This window comes from Protopterus annectens, chromosome 3.part0 (genome assembly GCF_019279795.1).
Source record: "Protopterus annectens isolate FY-2018-M chromosome 3.part0, PAN1.0, whole genome shotgun sequence".
NCBI classification, from domain to species: Eukaryota; Metazoa; Chordata; order Ceratodontiformes; family Protopteridae; genus Protopterus; species Protopterus annectens.
The window spans coordinates 19,624,665-19,639,349 of NC_056731.1; the positions used below are offsets into that span (position 1 = coordinate 19,624,665).

Sequence of the window (14,685 nt, forward strand, 5' to 3'; positions counted from 1 at the left end):
TTGTAAGCAGCATAGAGAAAAGAGAAAAAAAAATAAGACTTACATTTTTGTAGCAGCATTCCAAAGTAAAATAAAAAGAATCCAGAAAACAACATTTATTGATTTCCTCATTGCCAAAGAATCAGGAGCACTGCTTCCTTTACATCTACATAGCAGTAGCTTTCTCAGGATTAGCAGTATTAGGGATGGGTTTTTCTGTGACCTTTCTAATTAGCTACTATTCAACGCACAAAGCAGTTTATAGCAGTTAAGCCTATGAAGAATGGTACATGGCAGTGGTTCATGTATATCTATCTATCTCTCTATCTATCTATATCTGTTACATACTGGCACATGTACACAGCAACTCACATACTTATATGCACGCACACACACACACACACACACACACACACACACACACACACACACACACACACACACACACACACACACTCACACATGCACACACACACATACACACACACACATATACACACACACACACACACACGCACGCGCACACATTCACACATGCGCACACACACACACACACACACATATACACACACATACACACACACACACACACACACACACACACACACACACACACACACACACACACACACACACACACACACACACACACACACACACACGTGTGTGTACTAGGAGTCATCTTAAAACTGTTATGTACTGAGCAGAAAACATGACCTCATTACAATATATCATATATCCTGCATTTACAAATATACTTGGCAACACTTCACATTACATACTACTCTTCAATCATTTATCATAATTGAGGTTTAGAGACTGTGTTTGGGGTTTCAGCTTTTTTTAAAAACAATAGGTTCTATTTAGTATGTCAAATGTATAGCATCAGGGTTTATATATTTGTAGAAAAATAGCATTAGGATGAGTAAGAAGAATAAAGGAAACAGCATTCTAGATATAATTTTGTACCGTCTGTTCTTTGGCAAAACTTGCATACCAAAACCAAGATTCAGTTTGCTTTTTTGGTTCCTTAAACTTGTTTATCATAGCAGTGCTGACCTAAAAGACTACTCAGTAATCCATATGTAATAATTTAACAATGTTAACAATGTTGGAAAATATATTCCAAAAAAATCCACACAGCAGGCAGAGGTGAAAAATAACAATAGATTAAGGGCATCCTGAGAACATGCTTCCATATATATCTATTTATATCAAAAGGTAAAAAGGTCACAGAGACAAACCATTCTGTAAAAACTGCAAGAAAAAAGTAATCTAAGCTAGTTTTCGCTGTGTTGTACCTTAAACCACTTCTAATGGAGGCCCATGAGATATATGCAAACGACCCATTAAGGACATCAAGTGTTTCATCAATATAGCTTCTGAATGCCTGTGACATTTTACTTTTTAAGTCTTTATGGATTAATCCAGGCCAATAAAGCGATACCCTACTAGCTGCTGACATGCATTTAACTATCTATCCATATAGATACATATCTACACACAAGATTCACATCATCATTTATTTTCAGATTTGCATATTTATCTGCCATTATCAGCGACCTTATAATTCTGCTCCTGTGGAGTAGTAACCTGTGCCACATATAATCAAATTGATACAGCTAATTATAAGCCAGAAGATATATAAGCTAGTACATGCTTATATGTTTCTTACAGTTTACAATGCAGTCATTTGACAAAATGAAAAACAAGTTGCTGTTTGGGCAATTTAGTGAAAAGGTGAAACATGCTTCATGAGATAATTTTCTATAAGCAAATATTTGCAGTGATTTAAATATAGGACTATCAGAGCATACACAATTTAACAAAGCTATTCCAAAATAACTTTGCTTGGTGGTAATAGCTCAAGCAGGAATGTTCATAGCATGGCTAGGCTCCTAGACAAATCAAGCCAAAGCACTTTGTCTGGCACAAAGTGTTAACTTCAAAATGATTAATAATCTTGGCAGCTAGCACAGGTAAGCCTCACGCTGAAATAACAATGCTTGTGAAGAAATGGACTCTGCTGATATGCCAGCAATCTCGTTTCAATGGGAAAGGTGTTGAGTGTTCATTTCTTAAAGCATCTTCCTTTTTGTTTCTGACAGATTTGTACTACTCATTGAGAAATAATCCAGTTTTAGTTAGCAAAACACTGCAGTACATGCTAATCACTCTGTAGATTTTCTTTGTAGTCTGTCATAAAATAATATACATTTTTCAACAATTTTGCACAATGTGAACATAAACATACATTAGAAATAGATCAATGAATTCTGTGAAACATGTTTACACTTCAAATAAAATATGATGCCTGAGAAATGGACCAGCACCATTATGAACAACATATAACTATGTTTAAAGCGAACTGTTTAATTAGCAGAAAAGTGCAAAAATAAAAATATTCTAAATATATTAATTTCCGGCTTAGTTAGCATTTACTAAAATGCTTGTTTTGCACAAATTAATAATGCGTACATGTTAGCAATTTAGACTTATTGCAAAATTGGTCTTAGACTATACCTCTCCAAAGTGGTATTTTCAGCATTTGTTCAGTGCTGTGATCTGTTTTGCTGACACCAATTGTAAAAAGAAAGGAAATTATTGCCCTTTTGATGAAAGAAAGCACAATCTTCAATTTATAGTTTTGCTAAACAGCTTTTACTGCACAAATTAATAAAAAACATTTTTTCATCATAGAGATCTGTGATTTTTCCGACAGCCTTGATACATACCTTTGTTATCCCTACTCTTAAGAAACCATCATTGGATCCTAACATTTCTGGCAATTATTAAGTCCCTAACTTTTACTTCTTTGAACTGGTTATTGAAAAAGTTCTCTTTAAGTAACTTGAAATTCACCTCACATTTAATGGCCTCATGAGTGTCTCTCGTGAATCCATTCCATTCTGGGTTTTCACTCATGACAGTATGGAGACAGATGAGGTCCACCTAGCTGGTTATCTTCTAATGGCTAAAGAGCAGCAAGTTTGATAATGTCATCCATTTCCCAAAGTAGCTTTTGGTATCCTACATCATGGTATTTTGTGTAAGCATTTCATATCCTACTCTGGTATTTCCTCTAGTTTCAGAGTCATTTTTTTCAAAACTCTTTAGTTGTTATCAAGAAATCTGCTCTCAAATGAATTCCTCTTCATCTTGTCACCTTGAATATGGCATATATTATGGTTCCATCATAGCTCCTCTGTTGTTCAGTCTTAATAGCCTTCCATTTGGAAATATAAGGGATCGAGGCTCAGCATACAATATCTACACTTATGTCACCCAGTTTTACCTCTTCTGTCACAGGATGATATGACTACTGTGTATTCCTTGCCTGATGATTTACAGTCTGTAGGTTACAGGCCATACATTTTTGGCTTTTCCATAATCAATTGAAACATATCACCTCCAAAACAGAGGCTATGGCAATGCATGGCTATGAACATAACTCAAAAGACAAAGCTTACAACAGCTCAAACAGACTGACACAAATATGACTAAATGTCAAGGTAAGTGAATGCTTAACATCTTATCAAAAATGTATTATGACTATAATTACAAAATATTTAAATAAAAACACATCCGCTCTTTGAAAAGTGTCATAAATGTAGTATTTAATTTAAAAGCATGTATACAATTCCTTGAAGCTTTTATATAATAATTAATATTTATATCACTTGGATCATGCAAGCAAGTTGTAATATAGCATTTAATGAAAGCAGATACAATTACATTTATAGATGTGCTTTAGTGGAATTGACTCATCAAACATCCCCAGACAACTTTTTGTAAAAATAAATCTAAACATGTCCTCTAACTGGTCCAAAATAAATGTCCATTAAGGTATCATAAATGCAGAGCCTTAAAAATGTTTCACATCTGTCCCTTGTATACTACATGCATGATATTTTCTTAATTTCAGAGATTAGATTGTCATTAACTTTGAGTGGGGGATGAGCTGATACAGTGTTATGTATGATTGCAAAAAAACATACATGAACATTTAGATAAATATTTTAATTAATAACTAAATCTCCAAAAGAAATCCTAATCAGAATTATATAGACTGAATGCCACCAACGATGCCGAGGATTTATAGAATATGCATGAACTAGAAAGCAGGTTTGCTCAGAGAGAGCGGTTAGAATGAGATTTTACAGTATGAAGAAATGGAAAATGTGATGGTTAGATGAAGTAACATCACAATACATTTTTCAGAGAGAGAATGTAGATATAACTGTTGTAGTTAAACTGCTGAGCATTCAGTTGTGTACTCAGTAGATGGTAAGTCATTAAATCAGTGGTGACTTTCTGAAGTGAATATAAATAAAAAAATCTTTGGAATTAGACATTACTTCCTTACCAAATGCATTACCAAATTATACAGTTTTAGATGCAAAATGTTTGCTGTATTTGCATTTTATTTTGTTGATAGGGATGGCCCTCTGAATTTTATCTGTTTTTTTTTTTTTTCCTGAGCTAAATCTCATTCACATGAAGTCATAAAGAAGTTCCCCCACAATTCTTCACTATTTAAATTAATGTATAGGCTTCTGTATGTCCATGCTAAATGTATTAGTAATAGTTCCTTCTTTCCTAGAAAGACAAGTGGTCAACTAGGTTTTGTAAATGGAAACTTTACATTGCAAACTAGTACATATGATGCTGTTGGAATGAAACCACAATGCGAGACACTGATCTTCTAAAGTATATTGTTATTTACACAGAATATTTTGCTGATGAATGAAACTTTAATGTGACAATATAACTGGAAATCAAATTAATTGTAAAACAAAGTTTATGTATTTATTTATTTTGTATTTGTTGACCGCGAGAGTTTGGCTGGGCACAAAGGCCCCATTTCAGAAGAGGGCTAGGGAGAAAAGCTCTAGTACATGGAGTACAATTAACATCTTTTAAGTTATATAATATCAACGTCAGGCAAAATACAATTAAAATACATTTTACAATATCAAAATAGATAAGGTAGTAACTATGCATACAATAGTAAGGCTTCCTATACTAATTATACTGTATACAGATTTAATTAAGTTGCTTTCATACCATTAAAAGTATATGATCTATTGTTTTAAGCAGCATAGTTAATTTGTCTATACCTGTGGACTACAGCTAACTGTTGTGTCATAGGTCAGTAAAATATAGTATGTTGGGTACCAATGAATTTCTTGGAATAAAAAGAGGAAATGCAGAAGGAGCCAGCTTGAATGGTTGAATAAGGGTATTATGGAGGTGCATAAGGAAGAAGGCTTGTAAAAAATGAGGGTGAAATGTGGTCAGATATGAGGGATATAAGAATAGAATTTAGAGATACGTAGGGTGTTAAAGAGTACTAAGGTAAAATTGGACACTGACTTGGAGTTAATGATATAGGAGGAGGAATAGTCTATTTAAGGTACTCTAGGAAGAAGACAAAAGTAACTGCTGAATGAAATAAATTAAAGTGGGGGGACAGGATGCCATTATAGGTAATGATTTTGATATGTGATGGTGGGAATTAGACTGATGGCATTTTTTTAAAGATTAGCTTTTGAGGAAGAGATTAGGTTACAGAGTTATAAGGAACAGGGGTCAGATGGCTTACAATTTAGGATTTCTTAATCACATAGCTAGTGCATTGGTAGACTCATTCCCAGTTTTGTGTAAAGGTTCGCTGAATGAGAAAATTACAGCTTATGAATACAAAAAGAAAACTGCAATACCACTGGATTGTAAGAGCAATTTCAAGCCTGTTAATTTTTTTCCCTACTCTCCACAAGAGGTCATTAAGAAGGGCAGGAAGAATGGTGGTCATATAAATGCCAATAAGTGTCTGAAAGAGAAAATACAAATGTTAATTGTGATGTTGATATGATTATGTCTAGAAAATTGAGGTAATTGTGGTTCTACAGTGACCCATACTGGGGCTGCAAGCATTACTTACTGTTTATGTTGCAAAAATTCTTGGACTAAAAGGCAAAACAAATTTAGTTACTGATTATACAAGATTGAGAGGTATAGTATGTGATGGTTTGATCAGTTTCAAGAAACGTCTTTGAGGAGAGGTAGGTTATAGTGTTTACATACAGACTGTAACTAGTCTTCAATAAAAATGAGTGATACAAGGCTTGCATTGCAGCTGCAGCAGTCCTTGTACAGAGTATGATTTGGGAAACTTACTATGGCCTTAATCTGAAGCACTGTGTGAGGGCAGAAGCAAAGAGTAACAACACAAGAAATATAATTAAGGAGTTTGACCCCCAGTATAAGGTGCGGTTATGCCTTTGTGCCGAAAACTGGTTACTCCAGACTAGCAACACTGTGTGTGGTAATGGATGCGCTTTAGAGATTTGGCTATTTAATTGGTTAAGGTGATGTACTGAAGGATAACTTCAGTACTAAAATATACAGTCACCTAAAATGTAGAAAAGCAGAAAATAATGCAGGTGTACACAACTTTTTTCAAAACAGTTAAGAAGAAAGAATGAGAATGGATTGTGGATTACAAGACTAGCGATGCAAATAACATACTGGATATCAGGATTTTTTTACTGAGCAGGTGATGTGCAAAATGCATACGTTTCCCAAGTGGGTTTTGGGATGTAAAACCACAGTGAATTTAACATAGAAATAGAAATCAGGTGAAATTGATTGATTGGGCACAACAGAGTACAGAATAGAAAAGAGAGGACTGTAGTGGAGGCTGAGTGCTTCAGCTAGACAGACCAATGAGTATTTTGTCTTTGTGGAAAGTTTCAGTATATTGATGGCATAACAGTGACTAGTACAATTATCCTCTGTGGGCGCTCAGATAGATCAGGCAGAGTCTCACAAGTGTCAGGTAGAGTCACACATGTACCAGGCAGAGTCTCACAAGTGTTAGGTAGAGTCACACATGTATCAGGCAGAGTCTCACACGTGTCAGGTATACTTGCACATGGATCAGGCAGTGTCTCACACATATCAAGCAGAGTCTCACAAGTAACAGGCACAGTCTCATGTATCAGGTGGAGTTGCACACATAGCAGGCAGTGTTTCACACATAGGCAGAGTCTCACATGTATCATGCAGAGTCTCACATGTATCAAGCAGAGTCACATGTAGCAGGCAAAGTCTCACATGTAGCAGGCAAAGTCTCACATGTAGCAGGCAGAGTCTCACATGTATGAGGCAGACTCTCACATGTATCAGACAATGTCTCACATGTAGCAGACAATGCTTCACACGTATGAGGTAAAGTCTGACATGTATCAAGTAGAGTTCCACATGGATCAGGCAGAATCTCACACATACCAGGCAGTGTCTCACACATATCAGGCAGAGTCTCACACATAGCAGACAGTGTCTCACATGTCTGCAGTGGCTCTACTTAATAGAGGCACTGGGAACTAACGATGGGCAGCACAATGCCAGGGCACTTCTATGGGCTACGCTTGTAAAGGCCCCAGGGCCATTAGCCTAGTACACACCTATGAACATAGCAGGCAGTGTCTCACATGTATCAGGCAGTGTCTCACACGTATCAGGCAGAGTCTCACATGTATCAGGCAAAGTCTGACACATATCAGGTAGAGTTGCACATGGGTCAGGTGGCGTCACACATGGATCAGCTAGAGTCTCACACATATCAGGCAGAGTCTGACATGTATCAGGTGGAGTCACACATGGATCAGGAAGAGTCTCATACGTATCAGGCTGAGTTGCACACAGATCAGACAGATTCTGACATGAATGAAGGAGAGTTTCACACATATCAGGTGGAATTGCACATGGATCAGGTGGACTCTCACAACAGCAGAGCAGCTAGGGTGGGGTGAGAGGGACAGATGCACTGGGTGCAGATTGCTGGGGTGCAATCAGTTGATCCCAATCTTTCTTGAATGCAATACAGGTTTTTAAAAGCTGGTATTGCATTTGGAGTAAGAACTGAGTGCAGAAGCACTCTGTATTCAGCATTGTGTGTATTCTAAACTACAGCTGCTACAGTTTAAAATTTAAAAAAAAATTCCTTTTTTTATTTACCAAAACCTGAGCATTACAGCATTCCTTGCAGGCAGGCATAACTCCCAGCCATACCAAATTCCTCCATTTTTAATGATTTTGAGGGCAAAATAATGGGATGCCACGAACTTCCAAGTTGCCCCTTCAATTCCCTATTTTTTTTTGTTTTGTTTACAATGTTTAAGTTATGGCTGATGTCGTCAGACATTGCCAGCGTATTCTGCAATGTGATCAACATGCAGGGGCATGTGTGATGACATCAGCTTTGTGAGGCAATGTCTGACTGCCTGTCGGACTCAGAGAGTAGGCAGGACTGGGAGAAGGACTCTTTTGATTTGTATTAATGTGGGTAGAGACACTTGTTCTTTATCGTCATTCTTCACAATCTGGGTAAAATATTTAAATACATGATCTGTACATGAAATGTTATATAAAAGGAAATGTTACTGCACATTGACTTCCATAAAAGCTTTGCCTGTTGTTCTGGTGAACTTTTTGTATCTACCGAATTAGACCCTTGCACATTGTGTTTTGGTTCCACCAAGTTTTTTCTACAAAGTTCTAACTACATGCACATAATAGATTTATTATTTTCTGTAATATACAAAGGGAAAGACTATATTGTGTACACCTCTATCTGGCACACCTCATCACAAAAGGGTTCTCATCTAGGAAAAAAGAGGTCATTGTTCCTCTCTACTCAACACTCATTAGACCCATCAAAGAGTACAACACCCCTTTTGGAATGTACCTCACAAGACATCTGCAGCAGCTGGAAAGGCCACAGAAGTACCTCACAAAGAGGATTACTGGCCTCAAACAAATGCTCTATACTGACCATATAAAAAAACTCCAGCTTTACTCCGTAGAATATCGCCTACTCCAAGGTGATCTCTGCCTAACATATAAAGCTATGTTAAACCCAGAGCTGTTGGACATGCTGTACCTAAAGAAATCCCAATCCCTCCAAGCTACACACTCTAGGGACCTAAACCTTGTCAACAGAATAAACAGGAGATGCTGGAGGAATAGATTCCTGTCAAAGAGACTTCCTATACTCTGGAACAAGCTACCCATCTATGTCAAGCAAGGTTCCTCATTAGCATTCTTCAAGAAAAATCTTGATAAGTGGATGGGAAATAGGAAATACACCCCGGGGATCACTTTTGTGGCTCTGCTCAACAGGGGCACAGGAAAATAACTTTCTTAGGTGCGTAAGCCAGGGAACCCTGTTGGCTAGGCTTACTTAGGCCCTTGGGCCAATAGCCTAGTACCTACCTATGAACATAATCCTGTCCTTGAAATATTTTATAGTAGAAGTGAGGAAAAACAATGCAACACACATTAACTAACCAGTTCTTCACATCCGAAACTCAGAAAATGCCACAGTCCTTTCATGCCCTCTAGATTTGTTTTCAACATATTTTGTGCTGCTTTAACTATAATTGTTCTGTTCACTTTCTGTACTCCCAACAGACACAGCTCTACACTGGACTCTACAACTCCCATAGTGTAGAGGCAAAAAACACAACTTTGCATGCTTGCTACCCGTGACTTCTTGCTTACATTCCATGGAAACAAGGGGAGTATTTAGTAAAACAATATAAGCCATAAAAGTCTTTCTGATTAAAGTTCACTACATGTCAAAGTGAGGCACAATTCAGCCTTTCTACACTGCCTATAAGTTTTAATAAAGTTCTGCAATTCCAATCCCCCTTGCAGAAAGGTCAATAAACACCAATGGTGGGGGGACATTTTTGAAATAGTAACTTTACTCAATCATTGACATTTGCTCTGTCACCATGGTTGTCTGCTTTAGAGGGAGGAACAGTCTTGCTGTAAATGCAATGCATTGCATTTTATTTTAAAGACAAAGTGTGCACATTATTGGACTAGAAAAGAGAACGCAAGAGACTGTACGTTTTAAGTAACTTATTAAAATTAGAAAATAGACATAATAAAAGTGCTGCAAGTTGTCTCATGCAAAATTTTGTTTAGAAGAATGTAATGGTCTTCTTAAAAAGCACTACGAAGTAGTTCAGGCAGGTTTAACGAATGTGGCCCTATAGTGACTGTAACCGACTTCACTATAGGCAGTTATGTGAAGAGACAGTAACCTTAAGTACTTGTGGAGTCATCCCTGTCCCCTGTCACCTTTCTGCCTTGCTGCCATTTTCAGCATGAGATTGCAGGCTTATAGCTGCAGAATAGTTCATCTGAATCAGTAGTCCAAAGTTGTGATAGGGATTTAACCTTGCTATGGTTATGAATGCATTTTAAAAGTCATGGTTTTAAGTTTGAATCTTGGTATGTTGTTGCTCTAACAGCTAGTTTGAAAATATGTCTGAGTCCACTAGCTAGGCTGACTCCTGAAACTTACAGGTACTTAAAGTGGTCTTATGTATTGCAGTACGTATGTAAAAAAGTGTATGACTTTTCCTTCAACATTGGCAGGTGCAAGATCAATTAGATGAAATTCTGGAGATCACTTAATAATTAGAGAAATCACTGCGGTGGTGGTGTTGCGGTAGCATTGTCGACTCACAATAAGATGTTGTCCTGTTCAATTCTCAGCTAGAGCGTCTTCTGTGTGGAGACTGGGCGTACCTTCATTGAAGGTTGTGCATCAGGTCTGGCAACTCAGCACGTAAAAATCTACTGCCAATCATTAGCAGACCAGAGTTCCGCTGTGGCGACCCCTAACCGGGAAAAGCCAAAACACACAACAACAACTTAATAATTAGAGAAACTGAATTATTTTTCTGGAAACTGCCGACTTCGGTATTTGGAATAATTATTGCTCCTCGGGACTTCACATAAACTGTATATACAGTATAGCTAATCTGTGGTCATTGGCTTCTTGGATGTGCACTCCACCATAGAGTACGGGTGTGTTACATTAAATCGTGATTTTGTATAGACATTTATTTAATTATTATATACTTTAAAAACCAGGAAGGTGATGTATAGTGCTGCACTGATGACAGATTTTCAATATTGTTCCTTTACAACTCAGATAGTTGTTAGAATAACGGGTTTTACATTATTATATATTTTTTGAGGGACATGAAGTGTGAAATTCAAATGTCTGGCATTATTTACTATTATTTAGTGAGTTCAATCTTCATGTTGGTATCCCACAATTCCATTGGAGTGGGCAGGGTTATATGATTATGTATGCAAATTTTATGTTAGTCAGTGTCTTGATTTTTGGCCAGTTGTACCTACTTTTCATAGGCCTTTGTCGAGGTTTTTGATGTTTCCTGGTAGAGAGGCATGTGGGCAAGGTATAAACTGTAGCAGGTGTTTGATGCATTTGCACAAACCCACTGTTATGTTTGGAAGGGGTGGTCCATTAACTAATCAGACTGTTAGGTTATTGTTTAGCATGAGCTTGTCCTGTATCTCTTAAGGAGGCTGTGGTGACCTTGTCACAACAGGACATACTTACTGAATCCTGTAAATGGACAGACAATACTATAATTATTTTGCCTCTCCTGACTAAAATTGTTGAGATGATAGCAGCTGTATAAACACTTTAGTGCAAAGCTTAATTTATATCAATTTCATTTAATTTAAGTTAAATTATGTTACATTAATTGTATTTATCTGTTGAAAGCTGAGAGAAACAATTTAATGCAGATCCTTTTCAGGACTCAAGCCACTAATTCCTGAGAATTGAGGGTGCAGAAAATATCTTTTGTATCTGTTCTACTGGAGCTCTTACTGTCATTTTGCACAGTGCAACACATGAGCTCTTACTGTCATTTTGCACAGTGCAGCACATGAGCTCTTACTACCATTTTGCACAGTGCAACACATGAGCCCTTACTACCATTTTGCACAGTGCAACACATTATTTTCATGGATGTTTTCTTAATCTTTTGTGTTATGGCTGAGATAGTTCTTAAATGGTTTAGATTTTCCATAACAGGCAGTCGGGCAGGTTTCTGAGAGTTACTTCATAGCTAAGCACTTGTGATGGACTGCAAGATTTGGTATTTTTACTTCTGTTATTCATAAATTGCACACTTCTCCAGCAGAGAGAGGAATCAAACGGAGTTTGGATTGATGCATTTCTGCTTTTTAGACAAAATACAACTCGTCTTTCCATTTTGTTAGAATGTACACAAACTTCTTTAAAATTAATAACTGCCATTATGATTTTTTTAACTTTTTGCCCCTTCCTATATTGACCTTCAAGTCTATACCTCTGTCAAGTGATTTCTTCATTCTGTGTCTAATTGTCAGTAACCACAGTAATGGCTGTGGTGACAGACAAGGGGATTGCAAGTTCCTATTCATTGTGGCTCACAGTTCTGGTTATGTTCTTTCTAGAGTGCAGCTCATTATTTGGTGTGCCATGACGTCAGTGAGGGAGTTCGGCCTTGGATGACCTTCTAGTACATCTGCATATTAAGAAAGCATACCTAGATATTCCTTTCCCTTCTGCAGTAAGTCAGGCTGGCAACATGACACTCATCCCACCCCCCCCCCCCCCCACAAGAGATTCCTCAGGATCCAGTCTTCTTTTCAAACATGTGTCTCCTGTGCTGCCTGCCCAATATTTTGAACTTAACATAATCAAATTGCTTGAAGTTAAATTATGCAAAACTATGTTCTCTGTCATTATCATTAGTATTGCCTGGTTCAACAACAAATCACTGATAAAGTGTTACTTCTGTTATATTTAGCCCTGTAGAGTGACAGCCTATTCTAACTGTGCAGTCTGGTACACCTTGTCCAACCCCTCTTCTTCTTTCGGCTTTTCCCAGTTAGGGGTCGCCACAGCGGATCACCTGTCCGCTCATGATCGGCAGTGGAGTTTTACAGTATCGAGTTGCCAGCCCGGTGCCTAACCTTCCACAGAAGGCACACACACACACACACACACACACACACACACACTCACACCTAGTGCTAATTTAGAGTGTCCAGTCCACCTACAGCATGTCTTTGGGAGGAAACCGGAGCACCCAGAGGAAACCCAAGCGACCACAGGGAGGACATGCAGACTCCGCACAGAAGGCACCCCAGCTGAGGATCGAACCAGAAAACCTCTTGCTGTGAGGCAGCAATGCTAACCACTGCACCACTGCGGCTGCCAAATTTGTGATATACTCAGCCTTTTAACAGCACCTGCAAGTTTTAATGATTAGGCTAGAAACCTGTCAAATAAATTCCTATGGTTTTGTGGACCTCACCTGCTGAAATCTCTAGGATGTTATGTTGCCTCATCTAGGTTTATGGAATATGACTGTGCGGTTTGTTCTTTCATGTAAAATAGTAATAGGCTTTCATATTTACTGTTTTATTTATATGTGTTGAGATGTGTTTGCTGTTTGTTTATGAGCATTACATGTTTAATAAACTGTGCAATACAGTGTTTCTTGTCTTTGTAAGTTTTACAAAATACATATTTTTTTTGAAACTGCCACTGTGTTATTTATACAAAAATGGTATATTTACTCATATTTAAATCAAAGACACCTCTACATTTTACCAAAGGAAAAATATGAATCCTGTTCATCACATTTATTGATCTCTGAATAATGCCTGAACAAGATCAAAAACAACCCTATATCTCATGTAGAGGGAGACTGCTGTAACCTCTCAAATAAATGCAACCAGCTCCAAATACATTGAAGATTGGAAATGCCTTTTCATTTCACTACAATAGTGCTTTTGAAGCCTAACGCATTATGTAAAGAAGATTCCATCAATTATTCCTTGGCTGACCTCAATTAGCTGTTATGTTTCCACAAAATCATTGCCTAGGAGCTACAAAGAACTACCAGTGGATTTTGTTCTCAAACCAAAACCATGGGCCAAATTCCAAAAGATTCGATCTCAGTATGGTATGCGGTAATGAAGTTTTTTTTACTGTTGCTTCAATTCCAATTTCAATACCATACAGAACGAAAATAAAATAATCCATTGGACTACATAAAATACAATATGTGTCCTGTTCCTTAAATAACAAGTACTGCTTTCTGGACAACAGTTTAAAGGAATTTTTCAGGAAATAGCACATTTTGTTGTATGATTTATTTCTTTAGTTATGCTTTTATTTTTTAACATTACTTCTATGACATTTTACAGAACTATATATGTACTAGAGTCAGGGATTTTAAGGATAGGGACTGTTTTAAGTTAATAAATGTTGCCATAGGCTACCTTTTTGTATAGAGATAAAGAACATCAGCATTCCACACCTTGTTATCAGATGTTTAAAAATGTGGCAGAAGCTGTTTACCTTCGGTTCATTTTGTTTCATTTGATATGTAGAATGCCTGCAATGCATCTTTGTTGCATTCTTTCTGAAATTTGTAATTTGTTGTGTTTTATCACAAAAGTGGAATGATGGTGGAGCAAACATACATAGCTCTTCAGGAAATCAAAAGTAACTTTATATGGCATAGCTAGCTAAGAGACTTAAGATGCCAATTAATCTAATGGCCAAAGAATCTGTGTCATGTATAACGTGACATCCAGGGAACATCAAGCTTGCTTAACCTTTAATTCAGTTTAAATATGCATTGCTTCAGATAAAGGATAAGGTCTTTCTACAATACTACACTGAGGCTTGAATTGCTGCTTCAGAGGTCATAGCTTAATTCAAAGCTTGTTGACTTTGAAAAGCTGCTGGTCTTGGCAGTAAAGGATCCGGTTATTCTAAGTAAAAAATCAAGTAAATCATCTCTG

The 14,685-nt window shown here is 37.2% G+C and overlaps 1 protein-coding gene across 1 annotated transcript in view; it reads right to left on the bottom strand.

Moving 5' to 3' along the window:
* The window catches only part of MYO3A (myosin IIIA), a 2,697,794-nt gene that overhangs the window by 2,348,973 nt on the left and 334,136 nt on the right, over window positions 1-14,685 (bottom strand). The gene's annotated exons all lie outside the window — the stretch shown is intronic.